This window comes from Lepidochelys olivacea, assembly GCF_965140295.1.
Source record: "Lepidochelys olivacea isolate rLepOli2 genome assembly, chromosome: 3".
Lineage (NCBI taxonomy): Eukaryota > Metazoa > Chordata > Testudines > Cheloniidae > Lepidochelys > Lepidochelys olivacea.
The window spans coordinates 11,798,957-11,808,305 of record NC_140413.1 but is presented as its reverse complement, the minus strand read 5'-3'; positions in this window follow the sequence as shown (position 1 = coordinate 11,808,305).

Below are 9,349 nucleotides of genomic sequence, written 5' to 3'. Positions count from 1 at the left end.
CAGACTTCCTGTGTGATCCTGGGCAAGTCACTTAGTCTCCGTGAGCCTCAGTTCCACATCTGTTAAATGGGGAAAATAGCAGTTCCCTATTTCTCAGAGGTGTTCTACATTAGAGACTGTGAGGTGCTCAGATACTATTGTAGTGAGGCCCACATAGGTACCGTAGTTGAATAGCAGTGAACTAGATGTGCCATACAGTAAAAGATCCCTGGATTTGCAGTTATGCGCTGGCAAGCATCACATCCTGGAGCAGGCAGACGATGGTCCCTCCCTGATCAGCTCTGACATGGCCACACCTGAGCCCCTGTTTTATTCCATGTCACTATGGATTGCCTGTGCTGTGTTAGTGCCCAGGAGCCCTACTCAGGATTGCAGTCCCCACTGTGTTAGGTGCTGTCCAAACACCTAAGGAGATGCAGTTCCTTTGCCAAAGATACTGAGAAATTGGACATTGCTTGGAAAAGAGCGAGAAAAATGAGCACAGGGCTGGAGGGACCAATGTAGGAGGAAAGATTAAAAGATAAAATAGCTTGTCTAAGTGACTGCTAAAGGAAGGGCTTGAGAACAGTCTAATTTGAAGGGTGCCACCACCAAGGGTGGGGAGGAACTGCTGGGTCAATACCTAGGGATTGTAATGGGGGTGAAACTAACAAAGTGGGGTGTTTAGACTGAGTATCAGGAAAACCTGTACAAAACCTGGAGCTGGGGAAACAAGAGGGAATACTTTTTCACGCAACACACAATTAACCTGTGGAACTCATAGCCATGGGATGTTGTGCTAGCCAAAAGTATAAATGGGTTCAAAGAAGAACTAGATAAGTTCATGGAAGACAGGTCCATCAATGGCTATGAGCCAAGATAATCAGGGATGTAACCCCATGCTTGGGCTGAACCTCAACCTCTGACTACCAGAAGATAGGAGGGGAAGACGAGGTGGATCTTTCCAATATTGCTCTGTTTGGTACAGATAGACCTGGGCTAGATAGACCATTAGTCTGACCCAATAATGCAGCTCTTATGTTCTTCTCTTGTCCATCTGAGAACAGCCAGTCAAACCCACCAGATCACCTAATCGTTAGGTGGAAGAGGATCCACAGGGAAGCCAGAGGCACCTAGATGGAGGAACTGATTTTCTAATCACTGACACCAGTTCAGAACAAGATTGACTCCATCTAAATCCATGAATAAGGGAGAGAAAGATCAACACCCAGGGTCATGATCCTTACTGGAGCGGAGATGCCTCCACTTGGGCTTGTTTCACAGAATCAGGTCTATATTCAGGGGCTGTGGCTGGGGGTGTTTTGCTTTCAGTCTCCAGCTGGGAACTGGAGTGGGCGGAAAGAGCTCACAGGGGAGTCAGCTGGCGAATCAGCTGCACTGTGTTCGAGTCAGCATTCCTGGGCTATGGCGTGTCAGCCAGACCCTATATGGAACTGGGCAGAGTTTGCTTTTTAAAAGAAAAGCCGTTCCAATTGGTTTTCTTTCCAACGGCCAAAAACGTTAGGCATTTTTAAAAAAAAAGTGGAATGAAACTGCCGCCGATAGACCAGGGGGCTCAGTTATGCTCTCTGTTACAGAGCCAGGGAAGGGATAGCAGGGGGCAAATGAGCATGAATCATAGACTCAGAGATATTCAGAAATGCAAGACAATCCAGGCCTGTCCTTTGGACACGTAACCTCCTGGAGGTGGAGTGGAAGCTGCTTAGAGCGAACTCGGACATGGGGACACTCCGTTCTAACTAGAGGTGGGCCCAGGTCAAAACCCCAGCTCTGAACTTGCCCAGACTTTGGGAGCATTCAGAAAACCAGGAACGACAGAGCTAGCTGAAAAACACCAATTATTTTTTCCTGGGAAATACTGAAAAAAATTGCAGCTTTTTTGTTTTCACATTGAACATTTTTTGGTTGATAAAAGTCAAACCTGTAAAACATGCTGATTTTTGAAACCTGCTTTTCAAAACCTGTAAAAGCATTCACTGGCAAACTGAAAAAATTCTGTGAAAAAATTCATTTTTCATCAAAGCTACATGGCTACAGAAAAACATCAACTAGTTCCTCACTCCCACCCCTTCCTTTTTGGGGTGAGGGGCCCCACCAACCCCTGCTTTACTGGTTAGACTGGTGTAGAATGAAAGTGCTGCATTGTTTAACTGAACTGGAATGCAAATCCTGTTTCTAGGAATCCGCTACTTATAGTGAAGTTGTTTTTTTAAAAAACGACAGGCCAGCTGGGGTTATGCTGATTGGCACCAGCTGAGGATTTGTCATTTATATAGCACTGTTTGCCAGTGTGTAAGTTTTGGGTCTGTATTGTCTCCTTGTTGGAAGCCCCAGCAGAGCGCTCAATGATTGGATAAGTCTAAACAGATGCGCATCAACGGCGAAATCCCTAGGCAAGAGTCTAGTACTTGGATTTACGAACAGTAGGAGCACCAGGATTTTTAAAATGGCAAAAAATCCATAATAAACGGCAGTAAGATGGGAGACATCCACTTCCTTAAGGGCACCTGGGGACACTCACACGTGGAGGAGTTGGATCCTAGCACTAGAATCCAATTCGTACATAGAACTTCATCACAACCATGACACCAGTGCTGGGTTCCAAAGGTGAAGTTACAACACACAAAAAGAAAAGGAGGACTTGTGGCACCTTAGAGACTAACCAATTTATTAGAGCATAAGCTTTCATGAGCTACAGCTCACTTCATTGGATGCATACTGTGGAAACTGCAGAAGACACTATATACACAGAGACCAGGAAACACTACCTCCTCCCACCCCACTCTCCTGCTGGTAATAGCTTATCTAAAGTGATCACTCTCCTTACAATGTGTATGATAGTCAAGTTGGGCCATTTCCAGCATAAATCCAGGTTTTCTCACCCCCGCCAGCTCCCCACACAAACTCACTCTCCTGCTGGTAATAGCCCATCCAAAGTGACCACTCTCTTTACAGGAAAAGGAGGACTTGTGGCACCCTAGAGACCAACCAATCCACCCGAGCACAAGCCCTCGTGAGCCACTGCTCACCTCATCGGATGAAGTGAGCTGCAGCTCACGAAAGCCCATGCCCAAACAAATTGGCCAGTCTCTAAGGTGCCACAAGTCCTCCTTTTCTTTTTGCGAATACAGACTAACACGGCTGTTACTCTGAAACCTCTCTTTACAATGTGTATGATAATCAAGGTGGGCCATTTCCAGCACAAATCCAGGTTCTCTCCCCCCCCCCCCCAAACATACACACACAAACTCACTCTCCTGCTGGTAATAGCTTATCCAAAGTGACCATTCTCCCTACAATGTGCAACATACACTGGCTGCAGGTGTTAGGTAGGCATATCATCCTGCATACAAGTTACGTGTTGGCTACCGCCTGTCTTCCTCAGCTCCCATCTGTTCACAGGAGTGGGGTGGTATCAATACCCGTGCAAGCAATGTTGCGAGCTCTCGTCCTCCTGCATCCCAAGCTATTCTCTAGAGAGCTGCGTTTGTAACAGATCTGCTTTGTGACTTTGAATGGCAGCGCCCTCTCATGGCCAAAGAGAAATCAATCACCTCTCAGTGGCGCAAGTGTTTTTGTGTGGATCAGCACCAGGGTAAGAGCTATAGGCCTTGGCTATGAACTCCCGGCCCTTCCCTTACAGAAGTGATTGGATGCAAAGGTGGCAGGTGCCATTATTATGAATAATAAAAGTCAGTAGCAGCAATCACAAAAAAGGAATTTAGGAGAATATCTAACTCTGTTTCAGAAGTGATGAGCACCTCCAAGCTCCACTAAAGTTGGGTAGGGCCAACCTATGAAAATCAGACCCATGATTTGTAGTGTGACAATGTCCCTTTATGACAGGTTTCAGAGTAACAGCCGTGTTAGTCTGTATTCGCAAAAAGGAAAGGAGGACTTGTGGCACCTTAGAGACTAACCAATTTATTTGAGCATGAGCTTTCGTGAGCTACAGCTCACTTCATCGGATGCATACCGTGGAAACTGTCAGAGTGGCTGGCCTGGTGATTTTGGGATCCAATGTACCTTTTGTTAGGCTGGAAGGCACGCTGCATTTAGATTTTCAGTGGGAGAAAATCAATGCTGAGACAAAATAGGAAGATGATCAGCAGGGAGCTTATTTATTTGTCCAGTTTATAACATGTGCCCATTGCGATCTCTAGCTGCATGTACCAAAGATATAACCCCCTCTAGATTAATAGGTTTCAACTGACAACAATTAATGCCAGGAACAGACAAAACATTTTGTGCACAACCCGTAATTCCAACCCCCTCTCCTCCAAGTTTGTTACATGCAGCTGGGAAATCTTCCAGCCAAAACTAGGCATTTAGAATGAACTAAATATACATCAGCTCAAGATATACGGCCTGTCTTTTTTGCTTTGTGTTGGTACAACACCTAGCACAATGGGGTCCTGCTGCACGACAGGGGCTCTTAGGTGCTACAATACATATAATCCAGATCGCTCTAAATTCAAATGGGGGAGTTTGGTTCCAAGAGCTTGACCCAGAGCCAGCTGTGCATAGGGTATGTCTACATTACAATCACTCCATGCGACTGCAGTTTGAGTGGTCACACCCAAGCTAGCTTTATTCGAGCTGTGGCAGGCAGCAGAGCAGCCAAGCTGTGGCAGGCAGCATGTGCTTCAGCACAGGCTAGCCCTGCAAGTAATTAGCCAGGATTCCTGGCAGGCTTGTACAGCTCACGTTGCCGCGGCTTCACTACTCCCATAGTCTAGCGACATGTCTATTCCAGCTGCTCTCTCACCCTGCGATTGCAGGGTAGAATGCAGTCGCTACCCCCACCTTGGCTGTAGCATCACCGCAATGTCATCCTTTAATGAAGCTGCATAATGGGACGGGGCCGAAAAGGCTGGCAGTGCCCTTTCAGATATGCTGTCCCCTAGGTGCATGTGACTACTCAGCTGAAGCATGACGAGATCCTTCTTTGGGTGTGTCATAAATATAAAGGGAAGGGTAAACCCCTTTGAAATCCCTCCTGGCCAGGGGAAAGCTCCTCTCACCTGTAAAGGGTTAAGAAGCTAAAGGTAACCTCGCTGGCACCTGACCAAAATGACCAATGAGGAGACAAGATACTTTCAAAAGCTGGGAGGAGGGAGAGAAACAAAGGGTCTGTGTCTGTCTGTAGTCGTCTTGGCCAGGGACAGAACAGGAATGGAGTCTTAGAACTTTTAGTAAGTAATCTAGCTAGGTATGTGTTAGATTATGATTTCTTTAAATGGCTGAGAAAAGAATTGTGCTGAATAAAATAACTATTTCTGTCTGTGTATCTTCTTTGTAACTTAAGGTTTTGCCTAGAGGGGTTCTCTATGTTTTTGAATCTAATTACCCTGTAAGATATCTACCATCCTGATTTTACGGGGGGATTTCTTTATTTCTATTTACTTCTATCTTCTATTTTTTATTAAAAGTCTTCTTGTAAAACACTGAATGCTTTTTCATTGCTCTCAAATCCAAGGGTTTGGGTCTGTGGTCACCTATGCAAATTGGTGAGGCTTTTTATCCAACATTTCCCAGGAAAGGGGGGGTGCAAGTGTTGGGAGGATTGTTCATTGTTCTTAAGATCCAAGGGTCTGGGTCTGTAGTCACCTAGGCAAATTGGTGAGGCTTTTTACCAAACCTTGTCCAGGAAGTGGGGTGCAAGGTTTTGGGAAGTATTTTGGGGGGAAGGACGCATCCAAACAGCTCTTCCCCAGTAACCAGTATTAGTTTGGTGGTGGTAGCGGCCAGTCCAAGGATAACGGGTGTAATATTTTGTACCTTGGGGAAGTTTTGACCTAAGCTGGTAAAGATAAGCTTAGGAGGTTTTTCATACAGGTCCCCACATCTGTACCCTAGAGTTCAGAGTGGGGGAGGAACCTTGACAGGGTGTAATTGTGCAAACCCACCCTGGCTGAATTCTGCTGGCTCTAGGCAGAGTATGGCACTACTCACCATGAGCAGAGGGGGCAGAATCAGCCCTTAGTGCAGGGATCGGCAACTTCTGGCCCGTGGCCCGCCAGGGTAAGCCCCCTGGCGGGCCGGGACGGTTTGTGTACCTGCCGCGTCTGCAGGTTCGACCGATCACGGCTCCCACTGGCTGCGGTTCGCCATGCCAGGTCAATGGGGGCTGCGGGAAGTGGCGCAGGTCGTGGGATGTGCTGGCTGCCGCTTCCCGCAGCCCCCATTGGCCTGGAACAGTGAACCGCAGCCAGTGGGAGCCGCGATCGGCCGAACCTGCAGACACGGCAGGTAAACAAACCGTCCCGGCCCGCCACGGGGCTTACCCTGGCGGGCCGCGGGCCAAAGGTTGCCAATCCCTGCTTTAGTGTATGCTATCATGAGGATTTCCATTAATTTCCCATTAACAGGCTCAGTAACGAGTTTGCAAAACTGGCCCTGCCACAAGCCCCCATGGATGAAGCCGCCCTGAGACATCAGCAAATCCCTCAGTCTGGCAACCCAGAAAGCGAGTGTCCAAAAACCAAACTCCTCAGTAAAATGGCTTTGCTCAGGCTCTGGAGCGCCAAGTGTTTACACTTCCTTTGATATACAGTAACCAAGCAGAAAGAAAGAAAAGCCCTGGTGTTGCAGCCTGGATTTCAACGAGACGCCAAAGCCAGCTGGAGCAAGGTCAGAAAACATTTCCACTGAGAAGAAATGAAATCCCACAGAAAGCTCTCCCAGTGATGCAGCCAGGCTCCCAGCAGACACTAAGCCATAGGAGATCACTTGTCCCCACTCACGCATGCGGGAGAGTTCCTTGTGCATCTGGGAAGACAAGCCAGGTCCTGGACCAGTTGTTTTCCCAGCTCACTATCCGTATTTCTCATTCAATTTAAGGGTGATGTCTACCCTGGGATGAGAGATTCAGGCAAGATCCTCACAAGCCATTTACCTCCCAACTTTGGCCTCCACCAGGAAGGAGGCAGTGGATGGGGCATTTGGACAGGTGATCTCTTTTCGAGTGGGCTCCATGTCAGCCCTGGTGGGATACAGGGGAACAGCTTTTTGTTTAGCATCACCACCACCACCCAGTCCCTGCCCCAAGGTACTCACGCTATAATATTCAGTGGATCCGGCAGCCCCACAGCTCCCACGCTAGTGGGACAGAGGCTGCGTTCACAGATCAAACCTATGAACTGATTGGGCTGCAGCCTCGGGTGGGGGGGCGTATTTTGCTTCCCCCTAACTCTGCACACATCACCCTTTTAATACTAAGCAGACGAAGCTTCATGAGCATCCCCCATCTTCCCCTCAGCCCTGGGTTTCATCTGCTTGTAACCTAGATGGCAAGTTCTTTGGGGCAGAGGCTGTTTTTTAAATAAGTGTTTGTACAGCACCCAGCACATCCTGGGGGGGGGGAGTACGTTACTGTAATATACATAAATAATAAATGGGTGGGGGGTGATTGTCAAAGCAGCCCAACTCCTATTGCAAGTCAGGGGGAGATGGGTCCCTAGCTCCTACCTGTTCCTTTGAAAGTCTCCCCAGTAGTAAGACGCTGGTGAAGTGAACACCAGCCTAATATAAAGCAGAATCCCCTGCGTGGTAAAATTGTTTACACTGTACAAGCAACAATGACAAAGTATGTCAATGCTGTAAAGGGGGCCAGATCTCCAACTGGAGGTGGACACCAACCTCCTATGAATCCCATGGGGGAATTATAAAGGCAGTTCTCTGAAGAAGACGGCTGGTCCAGCAGTTAGGGCAGGAGTCTAGTACGTGGGACATGGGCTTTCAAGTCCCTGCTCTGTCACTGTGTGAGACCTTAGGCAAGTCACTTAGCCTCTCTGTGTCTCAGTGCCCCACCTGTAAATTGGGATACAGTGCTTTCCTGAAAAATACTTAAGAGTGTAAGGCAGACATTATGGTAAAGGGAACTATATGAGTAGCTGAAATAGACTGCATCGACTCATCTAGGAAAGCCAGGACATTCTGAACTAAGGTAGAAACACTGGGTCAGAGTCACCAGGCTGGGATGAAATTGGCTCACATGCATTAACTCCCTCGGGGGTGTCCAGCAGTCGTTGCACAGAAAATCAATCAACGGCTGCATTATTCAGATACAGCGGAGCTAAGCTAGAATCTGGCTTACCTCCAGCTCTCCTTGCTTTTGTTCAGCTGAGGATGGTTAAAGTTGCAACACAATATGTGTGTTGGCTTTTTGTTTGAAGGTCCAGCTGTGCCTGGAATCCAGCAGACCTCTTCCATGCGTCTTGTCGAACTTTCACTATATTGCACATGTCAGCAGGGGGGATTTTAAGCACATTATGGATCCTCACTGTGAAGTAGATACTATAGCAACATCAACTGGAGTCTAGAAGGGCTAAGTGATTCTCCCAAGTTCCCACCCACATTCCTACCCCTTGCTGACCTCCAAGCTCCCTTCACAGTGGCTGCAGGCACCCACCTCCGCTTTGCCTGCAACTAGAGCAAAATGCTCCCCCCCCCCCGACCCCCAGGGAGGAGCACAGGCCTCTGGCTATACTTAAGATACTCATCTGGCCCCCATCACTCTAGTAGTACATTAAATCCCACCAAATGAGGGTAAATGCATCCTCATCATTGTATCCACTCATTATACTCCACACCTGAACATAGCCATCATATGAACATACCCCCATATCTCAATGTCTGTACTTTGACCCGTTAACCTTTTACCCCCAATCGGGGAGATTGCAGATTATGTATTCCTTCCGCCACCCGTTCCTAAACCGAATTTCGCACTCCTTGATAATCTGTACCTTATTCCCTGACAACCAGAAACTTCTATGCTTAAACTCTGTACCGTTTTCTTTTTACTTCAACAGCATCTTAATAAAATTATTAAATCTGAGCGCTTTAAACTCTCAGGTATTTAACTTCTCAACACCCCTGTGAGGTAGGGCTGTACGGTTATCCCCATTTACAGATGGGGAACTCAGGCACTGAGAGACTAAGTGAGTTGCCTAAGGTCACACAAAAAGGCTGGGGCAGAGAAGGGAATTAAACCCAGCTCTGAAGCCCTAGGCAAGTGCTCGAACCATTGGGACTGATTCGCCATGCTTCCCTAGGCTGCAGGAGATGCAGCCACACCCATTTCCATCACCCCTCCTTTTCATTAGCCTTGTTGGGCAGGGGGAAGTTTTGTGATGCAGGAGAGCTCCCTGCAAAACCTCCTTTCTCCTCATTGAGAGAGACTCTGGCTGAACTGTTCAATATGGTCATGCTCGCATTTCCTTTTCTGGGGCAAAATTTCAGCTTGAGAACGGCTGACTTTCTCAACCAAAAGAACGTTGTTTTGCGAAACAAAACAAACCAATAAGCACATATCAAAAATAGAGAAAAATAAAATGGAATCTAAAAC